General features: G+C 38.7%; 1 long non-coding RNA gene across 1 annotated transcript in view; it reads right to left on the bottom strand.

Annotated features, from left to right (window-relative positions):
• Nucleotides 1-13,449: 13,449 nt before the first annotated feature.
• The window catches only part of LOC138690257 (uncharacterized), a 238,598-nt gene continuing 225,460 nt past the window's right edge, over nucleotides 13,450-26,587 (bottom strand). The window contains exon 4 of the long non-coding RNA XR_011329058.1: nucleotides 13,450-14,732. This is a non-coding gene — a long non-coding RNA (uncharacterized lncRNA). The remainder of the gene's footprint in view (nucleotides 14,733-26,587) is intronic.

The following is a 26,587-nucleotide window of genomic DNA, read 5'->3' as shown; positions in this document are numbered from 1 at the left end:
ATGTGAATACATCAATTTTTAGCATGGTCTTTGATGTCACAGGCTGCCCTTCTCTTCTTGTGAGAGGCACTTTTAGGGGGCATGAAGATCTCTGCAGAGCTGTTCTGCCATGTCTGGAAAAGATGGCTGGGCAGATTCTTGGATTTAGGGACTCTTAACCCCTGTCAGAGGATACAGTATAGCTGAAAAATTATTTCTAGAAAGGTCCAGATCTGCTCAGGGTACACTCTATAATAATTAGTGTTTTCTTATAATATTCCCAAGGTAACTTTAGGGCTGTTGGACAGCACAGCATATTTGTGTTTTAAGGCATGATGCTAAGATTTTTTTAATTTTTTTTTTTTATGCAATGCACAGCAAAGAAGTTGTTGCTGTGGAAGAATGTAAGCTCTGTTAACCAAATGCTGGAGATGACTGGGGCTATGCAGCTGAGTGAGATGTGGCTTGGTTCTGCCAGTACTATCAGAGTGCTTGCTGAAGCAATCCAGTCCATCAAACTGCTTTTAGCTTTTGCTTAGAGATATGAAGGTATAGTTCTCCTCCAGAAGGGATCCTGGGCACAACTGTTCATAGGAACAATTTGTAAATGAGTACTGGGGGGCAAAACAGGGAGTGATCCAAACATAGAGATTTTTATTTACTATCTGATAATCATTTGTCATTACTATGATACTACTTTATATACTAATATACTACTATGGTACTACTACCATTCACATGTTTATTAATCTAAAACATCCTAAAATATTCACATGGTTTTAAAACAGTAGTACTTAGGTAAAAACCCTATTGGAACACAAACCAAGTCTGAGATACATGAAGTACTATGGTTGGAAATGTATTAGTGGAAAATTATTGTCACATATGATGTCCAATATCGCTTGTATAATTCACTACAGTAAGGTTATCTCTGAAAACATGTTACCTTCACATCTGGGCTTTTGATCAGACAAATAAATACTTGCATGTAAAGGTATTTGTTACACTCTTATCTTCACCTCCACTGAAATGGAAAACAGAATTAATTCCCTAAGATGTATTGTATTCTGCCTGGCCTCTAGCTGCTGCTCCAGGGGGGTCTAGGCCTTCCACGGATCCTCTGTTATATCTGCCAGTCCTGTGCAATGCCTTGGATATCTAGTGCTATTTCATACTCCTAAAGCAGAATTAAGCTCCTATGCTTAGGCACCTGAAGCACTCCTTGTAATGTTGAGATCCTGTGGTTTTCTCTCGTTATAATCTCAGAAGCAAGCAGAGTGCAGCAAAAATAATATTTGAAATTAAAAAGGCAGCCCACAAAGGGGAAATATTTAAAAAAAAAACAGAGGTGATAATATGTGCAAGAGAGATGGATTGTTAAAGAGAGGAATATTAGAGGTTTTGAAGGTACTGAATACCTGTGTCTCCATCTGTCCTGAACGATGTCCATCTGCCAACCTGTATTTTTCAGAAGATGAGTTTCTTGATGGCAGTGTTTGCAGTCTTCCAACAGATATTAAGGTTTCTGTGCACTGGACAATGTAAATCGGTTTCTCAATTAAACTAATTTCACAAAGGAAATCTATGCCATTGATAATATTAGATGCTGTCGTGGTTTAACCCCAGCCAGCAACTAAGCACCACGCAGCCGCTCACTCACTCCCCCCCATCCAGTGGGAGGGGGGAGAAAATCAGGAAAAGAAGTAAAACTCCTGGGTTGAGATAAGAACGATTTAATAGAACAGAAAAGAAGAAACTAATAATGATAATGATAACACTAATAAAATGACAACAGTAGTAATAAAGGATTGGAATGTACAAATGATGCGCAGGGCAATTGCTCACCACCCGCCGACCGACACCCAGCCAGTCCCCGAGCGGTGATTCCCTGCCCCCCACTTCCCAGTTCCTAAACTAGATGGGACGTCACATGGTATGGAATACACTGTTGGCCAGTTTGGGTCAGGTGCCCTGGCTGGGCATGAGAAGCTGAAAAATCCTTGACTGTAGTCTAAACACTACTGAGCAACAACTGAAAACATCAGTGTTATCAACATTCTTCACATACTGAACTCAAAACATAGCACTGTACCAGCTACTAGGAAGACAGTTAACTACATCCCAGCTGAAACCAGGACAGATGCACATAGATACACTAAACTGAAGTGGCTTTTAAAATGTATTTATTCTATTATTTATGTGGAATTGTTCTGTAGAAAACAGCAAAAAACTCTAACTAAAGGGCTTTGTCTCACAGGTGTGTTTTCACCAGTGTCAAAGGGCTTGGGTCAGGTCTTCTCTTAATGCTTGGGTCAGGTCTTCTCCTAATGCAGCCTGTTAAAAACAAAAAAAGAAGGAATGTTACATATGCACCTCTATATACACATGCTTATTTGAATGAGGAAACCCTCTGGAATTCTTGAAATCTCATAGCTCTCTTGCAAAAACAACCTCTGTCCATTATGATCTGCTATTGCCATCAAGAAAAACATACAGTTATAATCTAAACTGGAAAACAGTGACTTTTCCATGTGTCTTCACTGTAGAAATAAAATAGTTTGATGGACGAATCTCAATTTATTTTTAATGGAGGCAATTTATGTGATGTCCTGTCTTTCTAGTCCAAAGAATGAGAGAGGAATATTTTATAAACATAGTATTTAAACAGCCAGTGAATGTAGGGCTTGTAAAAGCAAGACTAATGATACTGACTTTTGCATGGATTGAGAGGACAGGTGTTATACAAGTTTACCATGTAAAACAGCAGAGTGGAATCATGGTTTTGGCAGTGTAGTTATTTAAGTTCTATTAACGTCATAGAATAAAGCATCCTGAATGAACTGTACTCTGCCAATTTACGTGGCTGTTCAGAGAGGTACACAAATGGGACAAAACCAGAATGAATTCCATTACAAAATTTATATCTAAATCACAGACACAAAGAGCAGTATCTACCTATTCTAGGCAGAAACTGTTGCATTCCTCATCTTCTTATTTTTAACAAGAATTCTAGCACAATCTAGAATAAGAAAACTTCTCTGGTTAGTGGAAAAGGCTTTATGCTTAACAGAAGGGGCATGGTGACAGTACAGGGCCCTAGACTAATCTAAGTATCTGGTGACATCTTAGAAATTAAGGTCATTTGAAGAGCATTTGCTTTCAGGAAAGCTGAAAGAGAGGATGTAGCCAAATTAAAAGTGCACAATTGAAGACCCATCAACTTCAGAAGGGTTCAGATTCAAGTTTTCATGTTACCCAGAATATGGAAGCTAAGAGGAAAAACACTGGGAGATGTGAATTCTACCCTCTAAGCAACAGCTATATCCTACAAAATGGTTGTCAAGATGATATGTGTGGCTCTGGTATGTAAACATATCTATTAATAAATAACTAAAAATTCTGAAAAGCATAGTTGGCAAAACATGAGGTAAAACATGCTACTTATCATCATTGTTTATCAGCCATATAGAAAAGAAAAACTGTCAGATGGGTAAAATGCATACTGCAGCTAACTAAGATTTATCTAGAACGCTTTAGAAATTACTCATGCTTAATTCAGCTTTTTTAACAAAAGTAAGTAAGTTGGAAATGAAGACTGGCAGGTCATCTTCTAGGGGGTTGCCTGTGAGCTCTTTGATTTTTTAGAAACCAATGAATGTTGAGTGTTTTCTTAGTTTGTTAAGTGGTAGTGAAGCACTAGCAAGCATGGATATTATATTGCCATGTCCTATTTCTCTGTCTGCTGAGATTCTTTCCTTTCTTGAATCCTTTCCTCCCTAAACAAATCCACATTGTGTTTTGACTTTCTAGTCATTAGTCAGACAGAGCAAAAGTAGGGATGAGTTCATGCAAAATAAGTGCATTACAGCAGGGTTTGCCAGTTTAAGTCTTCTAATTTTAAGTATTTTATTCCAACACAGGTGAGGGGAAGGTATTGGAAAATAAATCCCTTGTTATTTAGAGGTTTTCATGAATTACTAGGTAAGTTCAGCGCAAGTCAACTGCTCTGCACAATCTATGCCAAATAGTTGTCCTGTCAATTGGGGGCTTAATATTTCTATTTTCATTCAAGTAATGAGAAGCAAACAATTTTTGTAGAACTCAGTGATAAACTGCATTGTTAAATGCTTTTTACTCCTATAATTGAACAGACATTCACAAATTGCGCTACGGTAAACAGGTAAAGAATCAATACATTGCTGTCCTTCGTTACAATATCACATATGGGCACACCAGCTGTATTACTTCATAACTAATTAATCAGTTATCAGAAAATGTGTGTTTAAAGAAATGACCATGGCATAAGAGTGTACGCAGGAATTATTGAACAGGCCTGATTTGCCCTCGCTCTTGGTCCTCTGTAGTTATGTACAGATAAGCAAAATTAATGTAAAACAGGAACAGTGGTAGTTTACCTCTGAGACATGAATGATGACATGCAGTTTGCTGCAGTAGAGAAACAGGCTTTACTCTAAGGAAAAAGAACTGATCTGCCACTGATTAAAAAGCTGTGTACATACTCTGAGAGGCAGCAAGCTCATTTTAGTAAGCCTCTTGAGCTCGTTCCTTATGCAGAACCCTGTGTTTCTTTCCCTGGTAACCATTACAGGTATGCATTGCTCTGCTCAGAAATACAGGATCTGTATCAACGCAGATAAGCCATTTTGAAAACTAAATGAAGACAACTCACTTTTTGAAGATAAAGCACAGAGTTAACAGCACTGAAAACCAACACCAGCACCATCAGAAGTGATGGCAGGCAAAATACTCCACATGTTCCTGAAGGTCCATCTAAACAGTTACTCTCTCTCAAGACTGACCATACCTTCTTGTGAAATAGTATAAATAGGAACCTAATATAATAAAGAATGGAAACCCTACATTTAAGTCAACTATTTCTTCATTTAATCCAATGAAGATTAAACTCTTGTTAGCTTTTGGGCCAAGTAGCATCAAAAGCTAAGTATCTCATAACCTTCCAAAAATCTTTGGAGCTATTCAGTCATATTGCTTCATTAATCGTTACATCATAAAGGAGAATTGTACAGTAATTTCTTAGAATAAGAAAGATATTCTGCAGATAATATTTACAGATAGTAGGTATGACTACTACTAATAGTGTGCAGAGAGCTGACAGGGTCTGTCTGAGATCCCATGAATCTCTGACATTTTGCCAGTACAGCAAGTAATAGACTTGAGTCACGATTTGAAATCAGTCCCTAAGTAGCACAACCCACTGTGTCAAACTAGCTATTTTTAATACATTTATGTGTTTTGCATTATGCCAGCCGTTCCTTGTCATGCTGTTGGGTTATTAATGCAATAGGAGAGAGGCTATTAATCTTGGTAATAAAATGTTTGAATGCAGAATGTACAAAGTTATGCATAGCAGAAACCATACAGAAGTTAATGGTCCAAATTTAGCACTGGCTTAATTCCACTCAAATCACTGGAGATAAGCCAGGTCCCAGTCTTAGTGACTTTTGTACTATGCTAGTGAATTTCTGTCATACTTGGTAAAATTTCTTGTATTTAAAACAACAAATGGTGTTCCCTCCTGAGTGCACTATTGCATATTGTCTCAGTTACTCATGTCAAAGACATTGAGACTAGATGGAAGTGCTTTTCATCCATGTGCACAGTGACATAGTGAATATCTGGTGAGTTAGAAAAGGGAATTTGTTATGGAACTATGAATTATGATGAATAGTAACTAATAGCCACATTGATTCTGTGAAAAACAGTAATCAAGATCACTATTTTGTTAATAAAGTTAAAAAAACCCCAACCACACAACCAAAAAAACCCCAAGCCTTAGAGAAATGGAGCATAACTTTGTAATGAACATGGCAAGTTTATAAAGAATTAATGATCATATGCTCAACTTTCCTGTTGCAAATAGCGATACATCATGGGAGCAATCTGCATTAAGTTAACTTACCAATTAAGAAATGGCATTTGCTAAGGAGCAAAACTCCTGCTTAATTACTTAATAAACAAGTATGAAAACATTTCAAGTGGACTAAACACTTAGTGAACAATCACCTTTTATGACAAGAGCCCTCTAGACTGTATAGAGGATAAAAGAGACTTTCCTGTCTATTCTGGGGTTTCATGAGAGTGGAGCAGAGGGGGAGAATCACCTCCCTTGACCTGTTGGCTGTGCCTCTTTTATGCAGCCCAGGATACAATTGGCTTTCTGAGCTGCAAGAGCACATTGCTGGCTCATATAAAATCTTTCATCTGCCAATGTCCTCAAGTCCTTCTCTGCAGGGCTACTCTCAATCAAGTCTTCACTCAGTCTGTATAGATTTGGGGATTGCCGGACCCAGGTTCAGGGCCTTGCAATTGGCCTTGTTGAACTTCATGAGTTTCACAGGGGCCCAATTCTCAAGCCTGTCAAGGTCCCTCTGGATGGCATCCCTTCCCTCCAGTGCATCAGCTGTACCACTCAACTTCTGTCACCTGCAAACTTGCTGAGGGTGCACTCAATCCCACTATCGATGTCATTGATGAAGATATTAAATAGTATTGGTCCCACTACAGACCCTGGGGGGACACCACTCATTACTGGTTTCCACTTGGACATTGAGATGTTGACTGTAACTCTTTGGATGTGGCCATCCAGCCGATTCCTTATCCGTCTACCAGTCCTTCCATCAAACCCATATCTCCAATTTAGAGGCAAGAAAATTGTGTGAGACCGTATCAGTGGCCTTACAGAAGTCCAGGTAGATGACATCCATAGCTCTTTCCTTGCCCAGTGATGTAGTCGCTCCGTTGTAGGAGGCCACTAGATTAGTCAGGCACTATTTGTCCTTGGTGAAACCATCTTGGCTGGCTCTAGTCACCTCCCTGTCTTCCATACGTTTTGACATGTCTTCCAAGAGGATCTTCTCCATGATGTTACCAGGTACGGAGGTAAGCCTGACTGGTCAGTAGTTCCAAGAGTCCTCCTTATCATCCTTTTTAAAAATGGGTGCAATATTCCATTTTCTCCGGTCACTGGGGACTTCACCTGACTGCCCTGACTTTTCAAATATGATAGAGAGTCACTCAGCATGCTTTTATGCATCCTGGAGTTTTGCACATCTCAGCACACGTATTCAAAGTTGCTCGCAGAATTTGTCCTGAGAAGCAGAAAATTTGGGAAACATTGTTCTTTTTCCTTGTCTGTCATATGGTATGTTCAGTTATTAGTATTTTATCATAGATAATAAAATTTGTGAAAAAAGTTTTTATATACAAAAGGAATTCACATCTTTATTGGCATATTCATGGGCAATGACACCAAAAAAGCAGTCAAACATGCTCATAAACAAAGCTACTTTTTTGCTTCACAGAACACAACAATTATGTTGGCAAGAAATATGGCCAATGACCCTTTACTTTGTGAAGAGGCAGCTCTGGTTTTTTCAGGGCTGCCAATCTAAATCTGCTCATTAATGTTGCTTTCATATATTCAATTACTAATTCAGCTCCACATCATTTCACCTGCTCTTTGAAATTCAATTTAATGGAATTTTTATGAATATGTTTTTGCCTTTTAAAAAATAAATCTTATTTTCTGTTAACCGGTTCAATAAGAAATTACATGTAAGGTGAAAGTGCATTTCAGGGAAGATGCAGCTTTGCAGCTTCCGTCAAGCATCAGATAGGACAATGTTAAATTACAGATAAATATATGACGCAACGGTTGCAGGTGTACAATCCATTATTGTCCTGGATGTCCTTTAAAAAGATGTTTTCAAAGGCATGAAACTGGTCAGCCTATTTTAATAAGGCCTATTGCACACTAACTCAGCTTTATTTCAGGCAACTGAAAAGATACCCATTTTAATTTTATTGTACACAACTAGCTTCATTACTCAAGGGAACAGCCTCTTGCGGCACTCTGGGTTGTCTTTGAACTGCAATATGTTACACATCAGTCCGCTTTGGCATAAAAAGTGTGAGTTAATGCATTTTTAAAAAGAATTCTCACCAAATGCAGACACTTGGCTATACCATCCCTCTCCCATCCATCAGTGACCCTCTGCAGTGTGGCACAAATTATTTCCCAGCTTCTGCCCATGCTAAACATATTTGCAGATGTAGCTCTCTTGGGAGTTCCCTTACATTATACTTTATTTAAATTCTTTCATTTTCTTATTAAAAAACCCCACATGGGCTATGTTTGTGAGCATGCAGCATCATGCTATACATCACCATGCCTTTAGCATCACCTGTTTCTTGGTAAAACAAGCAAAGGATTTATTCAGCAAGACTTAATGTCAGGGTCTTAACTGCAAGACTAGAGCCAAAGGCTTATAAATATAAAAAGTAGTCTAATTACATGTAATAAATAGAGAGTTGTTGAGATACTCATCTTTTTCTGGTCAGCAAATCAAAGATGTAATCCACAGCAGGGGTTCATGGTGGCATGTGAATCCTGCTTTTGCTTGTGAACCTAGATAATACGTGTGTTGCTCTCCAGACTGGGTGGTCCTATTCATAGGACTATTCAGGTTTTCCCTCCAGCAAATTCTTAGTGTCCCTCTTTAATCCTAATCCCAGCCATTTTTTTCCCACCCATTATAAATATAGGCATGGAGTTTCATGCATTTCATGCTTCTGTTGTGTCAATGAATGTAGGCTTTGGGTACAGATACAACTGTATGTAATAGTTCTTCTAGGAGTTCAATGACTTACATACTATAAGATGATTTCTTCTGCCACCGTTTCGTCCAAGACCAACTGTTGCAGTTTCAGCCATCCCCCACAATGAACTGCCACTGCAGTGCATTTATAACGGATATTACATAAATTAATATTATACAGCTATTATTTGCTTTCTCTGGAGTGTCACCAGCTTTACACACAAAACACACATAAATCATTACTGATCGGTTTCACAATATGTTACCTAGCATATGCTTATGAATCAGTGTTTCTTCTATTAATCATTTCCATGTCACAATGCCTTTCTCTTTGTTCTCCCTCAAATGCTAGGAAAACAAGAAAGCACACCGCATTTAAAAGAGATTTGAAGTCAAAGTTCTTGTTTTACTACTGCATGTGGCCTGAACTGCCCTGCTTCTGTATTTCAACTGAATCCAGTGGCCCTGAGAAATTGCAAGCTCTTCTTGTAGACAAGAAGTCATACATCCATTCACAAAAGAGATAAAGACAAAAGGGATTGGTAGAATATTTTCAGCCTTGCCAATTCATCTGAGGTATTAGTGGAATCATCTTTGAAGAGGAGGTGATCATGTCAGCTTAGTTGTGTTTAATCCGTCGGAGAGTCGGGATTTGGAATTATGCACATTCAAATCCTTTCACTAAAGTCATCACAGACAGCAGACAGTTTCAGTCATTAATGACCTGGCTTGGTTTTAAAACAAATTCTAGATAATAAAATTACTTCAAAACTACATGCCAAATGTATATATCTCAACACAGAGCTTAAGCCCATATTTAGAGATCTTGGTACTTATTTAAGTACTTATTAATTATTCAGGAATTTAACAGAAATTCCCATAAACTCCAAAATAATTCACTTTCATTTATCAGTTTCTACAGTTCTTTGCTATTATCTATTAGACAGTGTTGATGTCATTTGAAGAAACCTTAGAAAAACAGACTTATTGTTCTTGGTGTAATTGATGTAAGCAAGTAATAAACAATTTGCAAGGATTTTAACTAACCTGCATTACTAGAGGTATTTACATTTTAAATAACTTCAGGATCCCAAGTTTCAAAAGCTAACCTTGTCTAGCCAAAAAAACCCTCAGTCTTTTGAAAAGACCTCTATAATCCGTCTCCCTTGTTTTTTCTTCCACCCAGTTTATACTTTAAAATTATTCTGCATGCCATGACTTCCTTCTTCACTGAATATAATTTTCTAAAGTCAGATAATGTATGCCCTATCCAATCTTACTTGCCCATAAAACTATCATAAGCATATTAAAGCATAAACATATAAAAATGGCTTCTCTAGAAAATTAATGTCAGAGTAGTTTTCTGTTTAGTGCTAATGTCCTCACATGCACTTAAAAGGAAGACTGAGCTCTCCCAGAAGACTATGAACTCACTGCACTTTTCTGTAATGCAAACACATACATGCACACATATATACAAGGTACAGATAGTAAGAGCTGTTAACTTTCCATTTAAAAGTTGTTGGCTTCCAGTCATTAATTTAACTATTGTATCAATTACTTTCTCTAAGGTACTGCATCCAGCATTTCCTTCTCAACTGAAAGGGCAGCAAAGACTTAGTTTCGTAATTAATGTGCCTTTTAGCTAAGTGAGCAAATTCTAACACCATATAGTCTTTGATTTCACTGAGACATACAGATACTTTTCATGGTCATAGAATAAAACAGTAGAAACCACAAATACCTCAGTAAATCTCAGACAATGTCATCAGTACGAGTGGTATCTCTTATGCTGCTGTAATTAAGACCACAGTTTGTGTTCCAAATAGCGGTAACGCATTCACAAGACTGGGAAGATTCCAACAGTCTGTAGAAAGGCAAGCTGCCACTTGCTTATCTTATAAAAAAACAACCAACATACTAATTCTTTGAAGAATAGAATAGAATAGAATACAATACAATAGAATTTCAGTTGGAAGGGACCTACAACGATCATCTTGTCCAACTGCCTGACCACTTCAGGGCTGACCAAAAGCTAAAGCATGTTGTTAAGGGTGTTGTCCAAATGCCTCTTAAACACTGACAGGCTTGGGGCATCGATCTCCACTGTAGGAAGCCTGTTCCAGTGTTTGACCACCCTCTCAGTAAAGAAGTGCTTCCTCTTATCAAGTCTAAACAGCTTTGAACCATTCCCACGCATCCTATCAGTGGATCCCAGGGAGAAGAGCTCAGCACCTCCCTCTCCCCTTCCCCTCCTCAGGAAGCTGGAGAGAGCAACGAGGTCGCCCCTCAGCCTCCTGTTCTCCAAACTAGACAAGCCCAAAGTCCTTAGCTGCTCCTCATAGGACATTCCTTCTAGCCCTGTCACCAGCTTGATTGCCATCCTCTGGACACATTCAAGGACCTTCACATCCTTCTTAAATTGTGGGGCCCAGAACTGCACACATCACTAACTGTAAGGGCTGTGCAATCAGACCTCTCCCTTACATAGAGCATGACACCTCCACCTCGCCTGCCCTGCCTATCCCTCCTGACCAGCCTGCAGCCCTCCATCCCAACACTCCAGTCGCGGGACTCACTCCACCAAGTCTCACTAATACCGACGATATCATAGCTCTGGGAGGTGACCAATGCTTCCAGTCCATCCCTTCCCCCATTGATTCCAGTTCAAAGGTCTCTCGATCAGACCTGCCAGTTTATACCCAAAGACCCGTTTTCCCCATCGGGACAGGTGGATCCCATCAGACCCCAACATACCTTGTTTCTCAAAGGCTTTTCCATAGTTTAAAACCCCAAAGGTTTGGCAGAGGCACCAGTCCTGGAGCCAGGTATTAATAGCCTGGGCTCAACAGTTTCTTCTGAAGCCTCCCCCCTTTACTGGGAGGGTTGAGGAAAATATTACCTGTGTTCCCAAGTATTTAGCATTCTTCCCAGGGCTCTGAAGTCTTTGATTGACCTCAGACTTTTTGTTGCAACATTGTTTGTACCCACATGAAAAAGCAGAGATGGATCATAGTCTGCAGGTTGAACTAGGCTCTTCAGTCCTGTGGTGATGTCCCTAATTCAGGCCCCAGAAAGGCAGCAAACTTCCCTGAAAAGAGGGCATGTGGGTTTTTTAAGAGTACTCTATGAAGAGAACAGCTGTGAAAGAGAGCTCTCCATTTCACAGAGGGACCATGCAGCTTCATTGGCGGAGTTCTGAAGGTTTAGTTTGCCAGTTAAATTTGATGACACTAGAAGACACTGTAACTTGAAGACATAAAGTCTTTAAAATTCTGATTGCTTTTCAATTTTTTAAATTTATGGAAAGAAATGGGAGATTTTCAACACCCAGCTGGATAAAGCCTTGAGCAACCTGGTCCGAGTTCACCAGCTCTGAGTAGCAGGTTGGACTGTCTTGCCTTTTTCAATGATTATTGGGTTCCAAATGTTTAAAAATTCATCCTTTCCTAACCTTGAACATTTTAAAAGTCTTCCAATGAATTACATTTTCTGGCAATTCCAAATTTTTAATTATTAAATGTGCTCAAGCTATACTTATTTGGTATACAGCAAATAGTTTAAAAAAAAAAAAGAAAAAAAAGAGAAGAGAAGATATAGTTGATTCTCATTTACTTGACAACCTAATTTAGTCTAATTTAGTTCCATTTAGAACAATAGTGTGAACATTCTGACATTATGCTGTGAACCTGGAATGGCTTTAGCTTCCTGTCAAGGCACTTTTTCTGACCCTTCAGCACAGTCTTGTGTTTAATGAGTAAGTAATACACAGTAACTACTGTGGTTCCTCACTTTGTGAAAGCTTTTCCTTGAATGAAAAACACCTGGAGTGGTGACATTAACAATTCCAGAGAAACTGTAAAAGATTTGATGCTCTTTTTACCCCTTTAGGCAGTAAAAATTTATGGTCATCACATTTGCGTAAAGTTTGCTGCTCATTCATGAGTTTTTGTTCTAAGCACTTTTGCTCCAAAAAGATGGGACTTTTTAAAGTAGATGTCTTTGTGAAGAGATGCATTCTGGTTTTAAATAGTGTGGTATGATCTCACTGGCGGTCTAGAAGAGAAGAAAAGTCTATGATGACCTTATGCACAAGACAAAGCCACAACAGGGACAAGAAGGAGCCAGGAGCAGGGTTCCCTTACCAGCTGACGTGATTCAGAATGCAGGTGACTTCATGATTCATGGTCCTGGCTCCAAAGGGAACGCTCTCAGGAGCTCAGCAGGTGCCTGTTTCCGAGTCCTTGGAAGTGTCAGAGAGTGAAGTCATTGTGTGAGTTACAGTAGCAGCGTATCAAAGTACCACCAATGTGTTCAAACTTGTCTTCATCTGGTAAATGGGTGAGAGTGGCATGATCCTGCTGCCCTGCCTACAGCCCCTGATGATTTACAGAGCATCTCCTGAATTTTGCGGTCCCTAAATGCTGATGTGATGCAGCAGCTACTGTTCCTGACGACAAGGTAAGAGTTTGCCTTTCTGAATGACACATTTACCCTGCTGACCTCAGACTTCATTACAGTGGTGATCTGTGGTCCTTCATAGCTTTCCTCCATGAGTGGCAGAGGCTCCCAGGTATAAGACTGAAATCTTTTACAAAAACCCACTCTTTTCTTTGCTGTACTTTTCAGAAGGGATCATACACTTTTTCTCCCAAAAGAAAATAATAGCTACACAAAGAATCAGAAATTTCAGGCACTTTCTTCATAGATTTAATTGTCTTCTAGTTTGATTTTGATATGTAATATGCACATACTTCCTTCATCAACAAGGCTTATTTTGTTTAACTCTCTCTATTGCAGAAGACCAGTAACTAACACAATTATTCTTCTGTTGCTGCAGTAAGCGGTGGCTTCTGGAGAGACTCTGCAGGTGATGTTCAAGTGCACAAAAAAGGTAGCGCATCTCTAACTTTTACCTTTATATTTCAGAAACTTTCTACTCTCATTGAAGTATGTTGTTCTACAGTACCGTTATACAAGTTTAAGGGAGGAGCGGGAGGCTGTAAAAACTGAAGAAATATTATGGCTTTCTCCTAATATGTATATATATACAAAAATCACTAATTACATAATAGCAATAAAAACCTTACAACAACAACAGTTAGCTCTGTTGAGGAATAAATGATCATCTGGACTTAATTAACTCTCCCAGAAAATTATAGCCAAATAGCAAGTAGTTTCATTATAAATAATACAGAAGTAGGAGCTAATTGGACTGTTTTTGTAGTATACAGCATATTTGACTCAAAATTGTGTTAATTACATAATAGGATGTATTTTTAATTTGCTCAAAGACAGGTACAACTTTTGAACACGCTTATTCATTTGCTGCACGTGTTTCACAACTGAGTAAATTTCTCAATTTGTCATCCTCAAATTAAAGACTGCTACACATTAACTTTAACTGTGGATTAATTAATTCTAATTGCCAGGATTGTTGAGGGCTATGTATTAGCAAAAACCAGAAACAATTAAATGACCACAGAAAAGATGTAACTCCTCCCATTGGCTGTTTTCTGTGCTTATTGAGCATAGGTATGAGAATAATTTACTAATATTTCATTGGGGAAGCAAGATGTGGGTAATGGTTACAAAAATCGCCTCAGAGCACTTGAAACTATCTTGTCTTGCTGGAGATGTCTCTGACAACTAATTCTGTTCTTTCTTGTTTTGATAAATGGCACCCAAGAGTAGTCACTGATCTGATTCTTTCCTTCTTTCCTGACTTGCCAGAATAAAATTGAAATTCAAAGATTTCCTGCTTATATGGATGCCTCTGTGTTTTTCAGAAACATTCTGATTACACATTAGTTTGTAAAATTAATCAAATCAAAACCAAGCAAAAGACTTTTCACCCCACCACACCCCTCAACCAAAACTCAAGAAGATAGAATTACATCCTAGAATATCCTATTTACGTTTGTGTCTCAAGGCTTTTCGCAGCCAAGCAAAACTTATTGTCCAGGTGTCTGACAATTTACTACAGATCTTTTCTCCTATCGGTGTCCACACTGAGCTGCAAACTGGTTTCCAGCTGCGTCATTCTCCACCTGATTTAGCTGGAGGCATTTAGAGGCTCAATTCAGTCTTTCACTGAGATACTTCTTGGTTTGCCTGTGAAAAGTCAAAGGAAAAAGAATCTCTGTGAAATCAGGGAAAACATTAACAGCATCGCAAATAATCTCTTGCATCTCCTTCATTAACTTAACATAGTAATGAGTTTTTTTAATAAAAAACATTGTGGGCTTTCCCAAGTTTTTGTGGAACAGATACTGCCAAAAGAATTAACGTTTTGTCTCCTGAAGAATTCACTGCAGTTTACACCTGTCGTGGTTTAGCCCCAGCTGGTGACTAAGCCCCACGCAGCCGCTCACTCACTTCCCCCCAGTGGGATGGGGGAGAGAATCGGAAGACTAAAAGTGAGAAAACTCATGGGCTGAGATAAAGACAGTTTAATAGGGAAAGCAAAAGCCAGGCATGCAAGCAGAGCAAAGCAAGGAATTCATTCCCCACTCCCCATGGGCAGGCAGGTGTTCAGCCATCTCCAGGAAAGCCGGGCTGCAGCACGCTAAGGAACGGTGACTTGGGAAGACAAACGCCATCACTCCAGATGACCCCTCTTCCTCTTTCTTCCCCACAGATTTTATTGCCGAGCATGGCATCATGAGGTGTGGGATGTCCCTTGAGTCAGTTGGGGTCAGCTGTCCTGGCTGTGTCCCCTCCAACTCCTTGTGCCCCCCCAGCCTCCTCGCTGGTGGGGTGGGGGGAGAAGCAGAAAAGCCCTTGGCTCTGGGTAAGCACTGCGCAGCAGTGACGAAAACACCCCTGTGTTATCAACACTGTTTCCAGCACAAATCCAAAACACAGCCCCATTCTAGCTACTATGAAGAAAATTAACTCTTATCCCAGCCAAAACCAGCACAACACTGAATACTAAAATGAACATACTTGTGATTCTTGCACATTAATTATAACTCACACGATGGTCTTAGCCTATTTCCAGGTCTGTGTGAAGAATTTTCAATAAATAAATAAAAATACAGTGGAAAGCCAGTGTGAGTCTGACAGTGAATCATTCTTATAAGGAAATGCCACTTTTCTGTGGAAGGCTGGAAAGAGGCAAAAAATATTTTTCATGCTCATCTAAACACAGACTTCATAATTACCAACTGTTCAGTGAAGGGTATGATTTCAAACAAAAAACCTCACATCCAAAACTCAGCCTCCCCTCTCTCCAGATGCCTGTTCAGCATTACTGAAAGACCATGCCTTGTAGCGGGACAGTTTAATCTTTTCCCTAAGAAGATTAACCTATAGGCTTTTTTTTTTTTTTTTTTATGATATATTACAGCATCTACACTGTGGATGGCTGTAGTGTGTTTATGTAATACATAGGTATTTCTCTTATGCATTTAGTAGCTGAAGGAGCACAAACTTTGTACCTGCCCATACTTGTTACCAAAGTCAACCCAATGCAACACATCACTTCAGGCTACCCTAAATTATGTATGGTAAAGTTTTTGGCATAATGGTTTAAGCTTGTGCTGTATATTTTTACCAGGCCATCAGTCTGTTTTCTTCATACCTTGTTGACACAAATGTTTGGGAAAAGGCTTAAATTGTCTGTGGGCGTAGAATCCCCGCTGCTCACTAGAACAAGGCAGTAATATTAACATGAAACTTCTTTGTCTGACAGGAAACATGGATAATTTTCTTCAGGGCTACAACTGAAATGACACTTGGACTATGTTACTCTCAACAACTGATATCTTTTTCAGCACCATTAAGAGACCTTCTCAATGTAAAAATATATTTATTCCCTCCTCTGAAATTGGAGCCTACATATTTCTCTGGAGGTAGTAGTTCTTGCACCACAGTAAGCAAGTTATCTCAGTACAACAACTTGGATATTATAAGGCAGACTAAAGAGTTAATATTAGGAATCTCATCACTATATGTAAACTCGTCCCTGTCCTCCACTTTCATTCAGGTCTGAAGAGGACGTCTTTGTGATACAGTCAGCCACCCAGTATCACAATTTCAAAGAAAACTTGAACATAACTTCAAAACAATGGTCATATGAGGAGGTAAGCTCTTCAGGTACTGTTTATTTGTAATTGGTTACATCTTACTTTAAAACTCTGGAAGGTGCCATGGGCTTGCTCAACAAATCTTTTTCACTTCTGCTTTGTGTTCAGTGTAATGAAAGCAAGAAGAGCCTGGCACACTGTGAGCACAAACTTGACAACTCTGATTTTGCCTTATACAGAGTAATGATATTTTGTTATCTTATTGTATCTGCAGTTTATACATTTGTACTTTATAGAGAAATCCATGCTAACTTACTTACCTGTTCTCTAATACTCATAGTTTCTTAGATGGCCCCATATTTTCTTCCCTGTCATGTTAAGGGTATATTTTTTTCCTGCTGTTGACAGTTAATTTTTTTGTATGTCTTGCCACTTAGTAACTTTTCATCTCCTCAGTGGCTGTCTGTAAAATTGAACATCACAACACTGGTGTTTTAAGTTACCTTTAGCAGATCTGTTTTCTTCCATTTCTTAAGAACTTTTTATACCACTAAACTCATTCAAAACCTCTTTGAATTATTTTGGCAATTCATTCCAGAAACTTTTGAATCCCCAAGTAACAAGTGTTCTCCTTCTAAAGACCCTTATTGCTTCTCAAATCTCTTTTAACAGTGGTTTTACAACAGTGTTCCAGCTCTTCTTTGCCTTTGTATATTTTGTAATTTTTTTCTGTTTTTTTTTTTTTAATTATTAGCCTAACTTGTAGTTAAATTCTTTTGCTGTATTGCGATGGGTTGACCCTGGCTGGACGCCAGGTGCCCACCAAAGCCGTTCTATCACTCCCGCATCCTCAGCTGGACAGGGGAGAGAAAAATATAACAAAAAAGCTTGCGGGTCGAGATAAGGACAGGAGAGATCATTCACTAATTACCATCATGGGCAAAACAGACTCAGCTTAGGGAAAATTAGCTCACTTTTTATTACAAATCAGCCAGAGTAAGGTAAATGAGAAATAAAACGAAATCTCAGAACACCTTCCCTCCACCCCTCCCTTCTTCCCGGGCACAACTTCACTCCCGGATTTCTCCACCAAGCCCCCCCAGCGGCACAAGGGGGACAGGGATGGGGTTTACGGTCATCACATGTTATTTTCTGCCGCTTCACCTCCTCAGGGCGAGGGCTCATCACACTCTTCCCCTGCTCCAACGTGGGGTCCCACCCACGGGAGACAGTCCTCCACGAACTTTCTCCAACGTGGGCCATTCCCATGGGCTGCAGTTCTTCACGAACTGCTCCAGCATGGGTCCTTTCCACGGTGTGCAGTCCTTCAGGCACAGACTGCTCCAGCGTGGGTCCCCCACGGGGTCACAAGTCCTGCCAGAAAACCTGCTCCATGGGCTCCTCTCTCCACAGATCCGCAGGTCCTGCCAGGAACCTGCTCCAGCGCAGGGTTCCCACGGGGTCATAGCCTCCTTCAGGAACCCACCTGCTCCGGCGTGGGGTCCTCCACGGGCTGCAGGTGGATATCTGCCCCACCATGGACCTCCCTGGACTGCAGGGGGACAGCCTGCCTCACCAGGGTCTTCACCACGGGCTGCAGGGGAATCTTCGCTCCGGCGCCTGGAGCATCTCCTCCCCCTCCTTCTGCACTGACCTTGGTGTCCGCAGGCTTGTTTCTCTTACATGTTCTCACTCCTCTCTCCGGTGGCTGTTTTCCGCGTCCCAACTTTTTTTTCCTTCTTAAAAATGTTATCACAGAGGCGTTACCACTATCACTGATTGGCTCGGCCTTGGCCGGCGGCAGGTCCGTCTTAGAGCCGGCTGGTATGGGCTCGCTCTCTCTCGAACACAGGGGAAGCTTCCAGCAGCTTCTTACAGGAGCCACCCCTGTAACCCCCCCCGCTACCAAAACCTTGCCACATAAAACCAATACATGTATTCACATCATTGTATCTACTTTTAATTTGTTCACTACCAAGCCAGGCAGGTATTGTTTTTCGCATTGTCACGACAGTTCCTTGGCCGCTCTCATGGTTATATTGTGCTCTCAAATTAAGACTTCAGTTTTGGCTGCAAAAGAGTCTTGACGAACTTTGCTTTTCAAGTGCTGCCCTATAACTATTTTTAAATGATTCCCTTTTTCTTTATATGTGGAGTTGTTCCTTTAGATTTTTATGTTAACTTTACTTTTTCCATTTTCTGTTAGCATCTTCAGTAATACCTGAGATTACTGGACATAATCCTACATTTCTCAGACATTCTCTGATCCCCTGAGAGTTAATTTGTTTCAACTGGTTCCTTATTGCAGCAAATCTCTCTTTTCTCCTTAGTACTGTCTTTAAGCAAGTCATCCAACATGCAATAAACTCCCCATAATTTTTTTTTATTTCTTGGACATTGCAACAATCAACACGTATGTGATCTGTCTGATTAACAGCAAAGTACTGCATATCATTCTGTGAACATTGCCATGTGGAAGAACGGTGATATAATGTAGTAACGTTCAACTCTTCATTGCGTTACGAAGACATTCCTTTTCTTTAATACTACAGTCTCCCAGGATATCTGTGATTATGACAGGGAAACTAACTGCTTGCCACAGAATGTATCTTTCATTTCATTAACTATTTTTGGTGGGCACATATTCATGAATGAAGTTGATATTTTTGCAAATGCTTTTTATCCCTAGACAACAGATTGACCACCAGTGGATTCAGAACAGTGATTGCCTATCATCTGACACACATTCTTCCAATTTTTTTTGCTTGATTGACTTTTTCCCTACTATAAAATAGGGAGGTTTCGCTCTCTGCAAAAGATCCAGTCCTTGACCATTGCGCGTACTACTGCTATACATACACAATGCTCTCTGCTTGTTCTGCTTTATTCAGGAGTAAATTTGACTTAAAGGAGTGCAAAGTATTCAGTTTCCACAGTTTCGCAGAGTTTACCCATATCAGCACTTGTGTTTATCAAAAGCTTAGCAGCTCTGCTTATTAAAAATTAAACATGAATAATCCTATGATTCATTCTGCAGCCTTGGCAAACAGTAGATTTGTCTTCAGATTTATCACTGAGTTTCAGATTCCTCAGCTTGGGAAACCCTACTGGCTTAATACAAGCCTTGTGTTTGGTGTTTTTTTCCAAAATGGAATAGTGGGACAATGTAAGATCTCTTCTAAAATGATACACTACCAGTGTCTTCAATGTTAAAACATCTGAATTTTAGATCTCTAAATGTTGTGCATAAGAAGAGCTCAATTAATTTACTTTTATCATTCTTTCAGATATCAAGTTTACATGAGAGTTCTCTGATTCATTTATGAAACAGCAAATGTACAGACCCCATACCCCACTGAAAAAAGACTGAGTTATAACTCTGAATCACTGAATTATCACAGCATATTTTGTTTACATGTATGGGTTTGTAATAGAACAGATTGCAAACATAAAAAAAATTTGGAACACATAACCAAAATAAATTAGTCCTTCATTTCAACCATGACCTATAAATTTTTCATCTTCTATGAAATAGTTGACATTCAATTTCTAGCATTAGATACATAATTTCTATCCAAAGTTACACAAAATTCATTCAGAACTACTGATTCAACCATCAACCTGGCAGAGAGCAAAAGGTGAAGTGCTTCTGTGGACTTTTACTTTTAAGTATGCAATTATTTTCTAAAGATTTCACAAGATATTTGAATGTAGTCTGATTTCTTTCTTACTATTTATGATTGATTCAATCCCTAGAAAACAGTTTCACTTTCCTTTACCAAAACCTTTACAGAATGGTTAAATAACACAATATGTCATATGCCATATGTATGACTTGTGTCAAACACCATCTGACAATTGTCAATATTGCAACTCATTTTCTGAAGTCATCTTTTTCCTGATATACCTGTAGAAGCCCTTCTTCTCACCCTTCGTGTCCCTTGCCAGATTCAGCTCCAGGTGGGCTTTGACTTTCTAAACCTATCCTTCAGACTTTGAGAGTGACTTTATATTCCTTCGGGATCACTAGACCCTTATTCCAGCTTCTCTACATTTCCTTTTTCATATTTGAGTGTTTTCAGGAGCAACTTGCTCATTCATGCAAGCTTTGTGGCATCTTTGCTTGATTTTCTTTTTCTCAGAATGGACCATTCTTGATTTTGGAGGAGGTGACCCTTGAAAGTCAACTGGCTTTCCTGGACACCTCTTCTCTCCACGATTGTATTGCATGAGATTCTTCCAAGCAGTTCCCCAAGAGGCCTAAATCTCCTCTCCTGAAGCTCAAGTCTGTGATCCTGCTTTTTGCCTTTGTTCCCCCTACCCTGTCCCAAGATTTTGAACTCTACCACCTCATAAGCACTGCAGCCAAGGCAACCTTTTGATTTCCCACCAGTCCTTCTTTTTTTTGTAAGTATCAGGTCCAGAAGAGCACCTCTTATCATCCTCAGATGAGCTCCTCAATCATCTGTGTCGGGAAGTCATCATCAAAGTACCCACCACAACACTACCCGCGGTGGTCTGCCCACTAATCCTGACCCGCGGTGGTCTGCCCACTAATCCTGAGCTCTTAAGTGGCTCGTCATCCAACCCAAGGCAGAGCTCCATGGTTTCCCACTTCTCTTGCACATAAGGGTGACTCCCCCTCCTCACTTTCCCTGCCTGTCATTCCTAAAAAAACTATATCCACCCAATGCAGCACTCCAGTTGCATGACCTATCCCGCCACATCTCTTTCATGTCAAAGCAACCATAGGACACAGATCTCCAATTTCTCCTATTTGTTCCCCATGCTGCGTGCCTTAGTGTATGGTACTTCAGAGAGGAAACCAGTCATGTGCCCATCTTCAACAGAGATTCAACTCCTCCTCCGGATCAAAGCTCTAAGCATTCTTGGAAAAACTGCTACAGAACTACCTTAATCACAATTCAGTTGTAGATGTACAGCTATCACCATTGATGGAGGAGCACCAATAGGAAAAGGTAACGTATTTGTCCTGTTGAGGCATCCCTTCATTCCTCCCACCTTTACCCAAATGCTCTTGGAAACAGTTTTTTTCCCCTAGAACAGGGCAGGATATTATCCCTGTGGATCTCTGAATGACCATTTGGTGATGGTGAGGGTGCTAATGTTCAGCACTGTGAGTAGAAAAGATTCTTTTTATCTCAACCCGTAATGAGAAAAAGGATGCAGGTTCATCAGGGGAATGACAGGATTCAAGTCCGTAGAGGAAAGGGGCCAATTTTAGCAAAATTAACTATAAAGAATGAATATTTTCTTTATAAAGTTCTGAAAGGTGTTTTTTCCGTCCATTTTTTTTCACAGTACGTAAGCATTTTCCTTAGAACTATTTGAAATCTCCAAATATCTGACTTATTGGGGGAAAAAAGGGAAACAAATTAATTTCTAAAAATGAAAAAAAAAAGTATATAAAAGCCTGAGTGAGATGTGAAATTATAACAATTCAAGTTAAGCTTTATTTCCTTAGTGTTTTTTCCAAGACTTCAGATTTAATTTAAACTTGTGTTTTGACAAGACTAACTTCAGCAAATCAGTCATTTCCTCAGAGTTCTTTTTTTCTTTTCTGACTTAATTCCATCTGCCTTTTTTCTATTCATTTCTATCCTTCCTTGCACCTAATTTCCACATCAGAATTCTAAAATACTTGCATTTATAAAAACTATTTATTTTTTATTAAAAAGATTTAATTTGGGGAATATTTCACCCCTAACACATCACCTATTACTTTTTTTCTGAGGATTTTTATCATAGCCCATATATTCCAATCTTCTATACATCCTAGCTGATTTGAGTGTCCTTGTGAGAAAAGTTTGTTTTCTTTTGTTGGTAAAAATTATGCATATTTAAACCAATAATTTATTATGCAGTAGCAGGAGAAATAATAGACATAGTAATTTCTTCTCTACCCAAGCATAATTGCAATGCCTTACTGCAGTGCTGAAGAAATCCAGACTATAATGTGCCACAGTTAAAGCTCATTTGTTTGGCAAAAAAATCCCCCATGTGATACCTTCTCTTAAAATCAGAATATTCTGAGTGTGACAAAATCCTGTTGATAAATTACTGTCCTGTTTATTCTATGGTATATCTGCCTCTTTCCTGTCCTTTATGTCCTCTCTTTGTAGAGTTTGATGTTCTCTGGCACACCTAGCACAAATTGCCAGTTGTTAGGGGCAAAAGCTGATTATTTATGTTTATCTGCAAAGTATCATATGAGCCTGAATACAGGAAAAAGGTATGTTTTGGCAACTTTATTTGTACTAAGAACTTTTACTCTGTACATTTCTCTGGAGCTGGCAGAACTATTCAGGTGTACAGTACAATACAACCTGGTTGGGCAAAAAAAAAATAGAAGAATGTAAAATAAAATTTTCATTTCTCAAAGTAGGACATATTTTGTACAGATATATTTCTATGTACTTTTCCCAAGATTAAAAAAAATAATAAACGCACATTAAATATGTAAAATTATGTATCTAAGATTCCTTTTTCTCCTTCAAAGAAACAGCAAGCCCTTTATTACAAGTACTCTTCCTTTCTTTATAGAGACCTAGAAGGCTTATAGCTCATCATTATCGCCAATATAATGAAATTGTAAAAACAAGATTGCATTCAGTAAGGAACCACATTTCACCATACTCTCTCTAAGATCCACATATTCCTATCAACACCTATGTATTTATACAGCTACAACATGCTTGCGAATCTTCTGAATTAACATTATAGACATTCACTATTCAATTAGATCCCTAACCAAAATACTTATTTTTTTCAACTTTGCTAAAATACATTACATAGTTTTATATTAAATCTCAACTCTTTTAGAGCTAGCATTTCATTTCTTAGTATTAATTCTTCCAGTGAATAGACTATCTTAAAGAAAAACTACAGACAAAGCAACCAGCAAGGTCTTCATAATCTTAAATCTAAACTGGTGCTCATTGACCAGGTGTCCAATTTATCTTCACTAGTGCAACACATTGCTAATGACAACTTTATTTACTTTTCCTTGAATTTAGAAAGCTTCTGATTTAAATAAAGGTAATTTGGCTGATGCTGTAAAACACAGTTCTGTGCATCATCTACAGTATTGGTGTGTGGGTCATTGCTGTTCACAGCACCACAATTTATGAATGTACATTAAGCTTTATTTTCTTCATTAGCTTCTCATTACTGTTTAATATTAGTTCCCAGATTTGTTATTCCCTATGTCATTGTTACAACTTTGTATTTGCTCTGAGTTTGTCCAACAGCATACTTCCATAAAGGTCTTTAATTTACTTCAACACTCTAGATAAGAAATTCAATTTCTATCATGGTACTGTGGTAACAATTATTACTCTGGTAATAATTTCTAGTACTGTCTCTGGTGATATTATCTGCCATTGATTTATAAGTGCCATACTAGTATCAGTTTTCTTTTCTCTAGACAACTAGTAACCATGTAAGAGTTCAAAATATTTCCCAGACTTTGCCATTACTTTTGTAATAAAAACTCTAAGGTGCCTTTGAAAAAGGTTGGTCACTAGAACATGTGCATTTTCTTTATTCATCTGCAGAAACAGCATTAGATATTAGTTTGAAATATGCTGTTAATATAACAATGAATGTTATATTTATGTATATGTTGCAATTCATTAGCAGGATTTCTTGAATCCCTGTTACCCTGTAACTGTCCAGAACAGTATGCTATATGCTTACTTATATGTAGATCTTCGGCCATTAGGCATATTATGCAACAAACCATGTTCTACAGGACAACTGCAATGATTTATAGAGGTATAGACTCTTTTTTTTCCTCTTGGGCTGAAATAAATACCAGCAGGAGTTTACTTTACGTGTTTACTATTCTCTTTATTTCTTTGGAAACTAAATCTGGATTTAGATGAATAATACAGCTAATATTTTACATGTGATCTTGAAAACAATTTACAGGTATTTTTGAATTTAGGTAAATTCATTTCTCATAGACCATGTAAAATTAATAATAGGGTCTGTTTGCAAGAGTTAGTGCAGGAATAGTGCTTAAGAATTTTTGCTTAAAAATATCAAGTACAGGAGAGTTGAGATTCAGACCTTATTTCCTTTCTTTTCCAAGGCAGATTTCCCTTTGCCTTTGAGGAGACCAATGCGTCATGATAATCAACAGTTAATATTTATAAAATCACAACTGGAATATTAATATAAGGAGTAAGTGCAGGAAGACACACCCATCTACAAAGTACATTATGAAAACAACCTCCTGAAATTTCATTTATCATCTTCCACTGAGTGTTAGTTTCAGCTAGTTCACACTGTAAAAACTGAAAACAACAGTGCAAGTCCTGCAGACTCACCTATAGGTCTGTTCTTTTCTGGCTCAATGCCATGCACCTCAGCGTTCGCTTGCCTTATATCACTGCCAAGAGCACATGCAGAGCAAAGAGCTTAGTTTAAAAAGAAGCCGCAACAGAGCACAGGATGGCATGAACAGTTTTCAAATTCAGAAACAACTCTCAGAGCTGGCAGTTGGAAGAGCTATTCCTCACTACCTGAACAAAGTGAAGGTAGAAATTAATTTTAAAAAATACTAGGAAATTAGACACCGTCATTTTAGACAGTACTTTTGCTAATAGTTGACCATGTTTATACTTCTTAGAATGTCTCCTGTGAAAAAATGTCCATTCTGTTTATTTTAGAAACAAGGTTACCAGAGATCCAGGCAGGCAGGGGGAGAGCCCAACTAGCATCCTCTGTCCTCATTAACTCCCCAGCTACGTGATATCCACATTCATTGTGCTGTACGGAGATGAGGGTCAAACCTGTCTTCCCTCAATTACATGGCATTTTAAAGGTTTTAAAAAAGGATGCCAATAGTTTTATTCTTGAGGAAACAAAGAGCTGAGAGTGCAGGTTGACCTGTATCCTCACCTGGATTTTTGACGGTAATTTAGAGATCATTTTTTAGCTTTCCTCAGAAAAGCATCCATCTGTGATAAAACTGATGACAAGGCATTTCAGACAGAGCTGATGAAACTGTAAAACCTGGTCTCACAACAAGATAACTGCAGCAGAAACTTTCCAGAAATTTCACTATTTTACAAGAACCTTGTACTAACAGAGAAAAAAAGAAATATTGCTCTTTCCAAATCCCTTCTTCCTCAGCAAAATACAACAAATTCTACTTTCTTCCTTAATTTTCAGAATAATAAATTAAACCTTATTTCTGATCTGAAGCACACAAATCTGATTCACCACTGAAGCCAGTACCACTGACTTCACCAGAAGTACTCTAAATTTCACTGTTAGAAGTTAGGGCAACTCCTTGCTCTCTGACAATAAAATGGTTTATTTAAAATTAGTTGGAAAACTTGTGCCTCATTGAAAGTGTATTTTATAAAGCATAATAAATATAATATATGTGTTCAAAGTACTCTGGTCTTGTTCAGAGGACTGACTTCCAATCCTTGTATATGAAAATCAAGATTTTGACAATTATATTTCAGTAGAACAGGTGGAGATATGTTTACTGTGGCTGAAAATCTTCAGAATACACAACATGTATTCTATGTTCTCAAAGTGAAGACATTTAATACAAAATTCAGAATTATTATAGTGACATATGCCCATGTCTGTCTTGTAGTGGGGAGCTCAGAACTGGACATGGTACTTGAGGTGTGGCTTCACCAGTGCTGAGGAGAGGGGCAGGATCACCTCCTCAACCTGCTGGCAACAGTTCTCCTAATGCAGCCTAGGATAAAATTAATTGTAAAGTATCAGATCAAATAAAAATTTCCCTTGAGTGTTTTGTATAAATTTATAGAAAAATATTGTCATAAAACCCCACCTTTAATTTCTACTTGAAAAAAAAAACTTGGCAGAAATCTTTCCGGGTAAAACCTGTTCACCATCTTTTGAGACAGTAGACCAGAAGATGGTAAT

This window comes from Haliaeetus albicilla, chromosome 21 (assembly GCF_947461875.1).
Source record: "Haliaeetus albicilla chromosome 21, bHalAlb1.1, whole genome shotgun sequence".
Taxonomy (NCBI): Eukaryota; Metazoa; Chordata; class Aves; order Accipitriformes; family Accipitridae; genus Haliaeetus; species Haliaeetus albicilla.
Note: the sequence above shows the minus strand (reverse complement) of the source record. Positions and strands in the feature narration are given on the sequence as shown.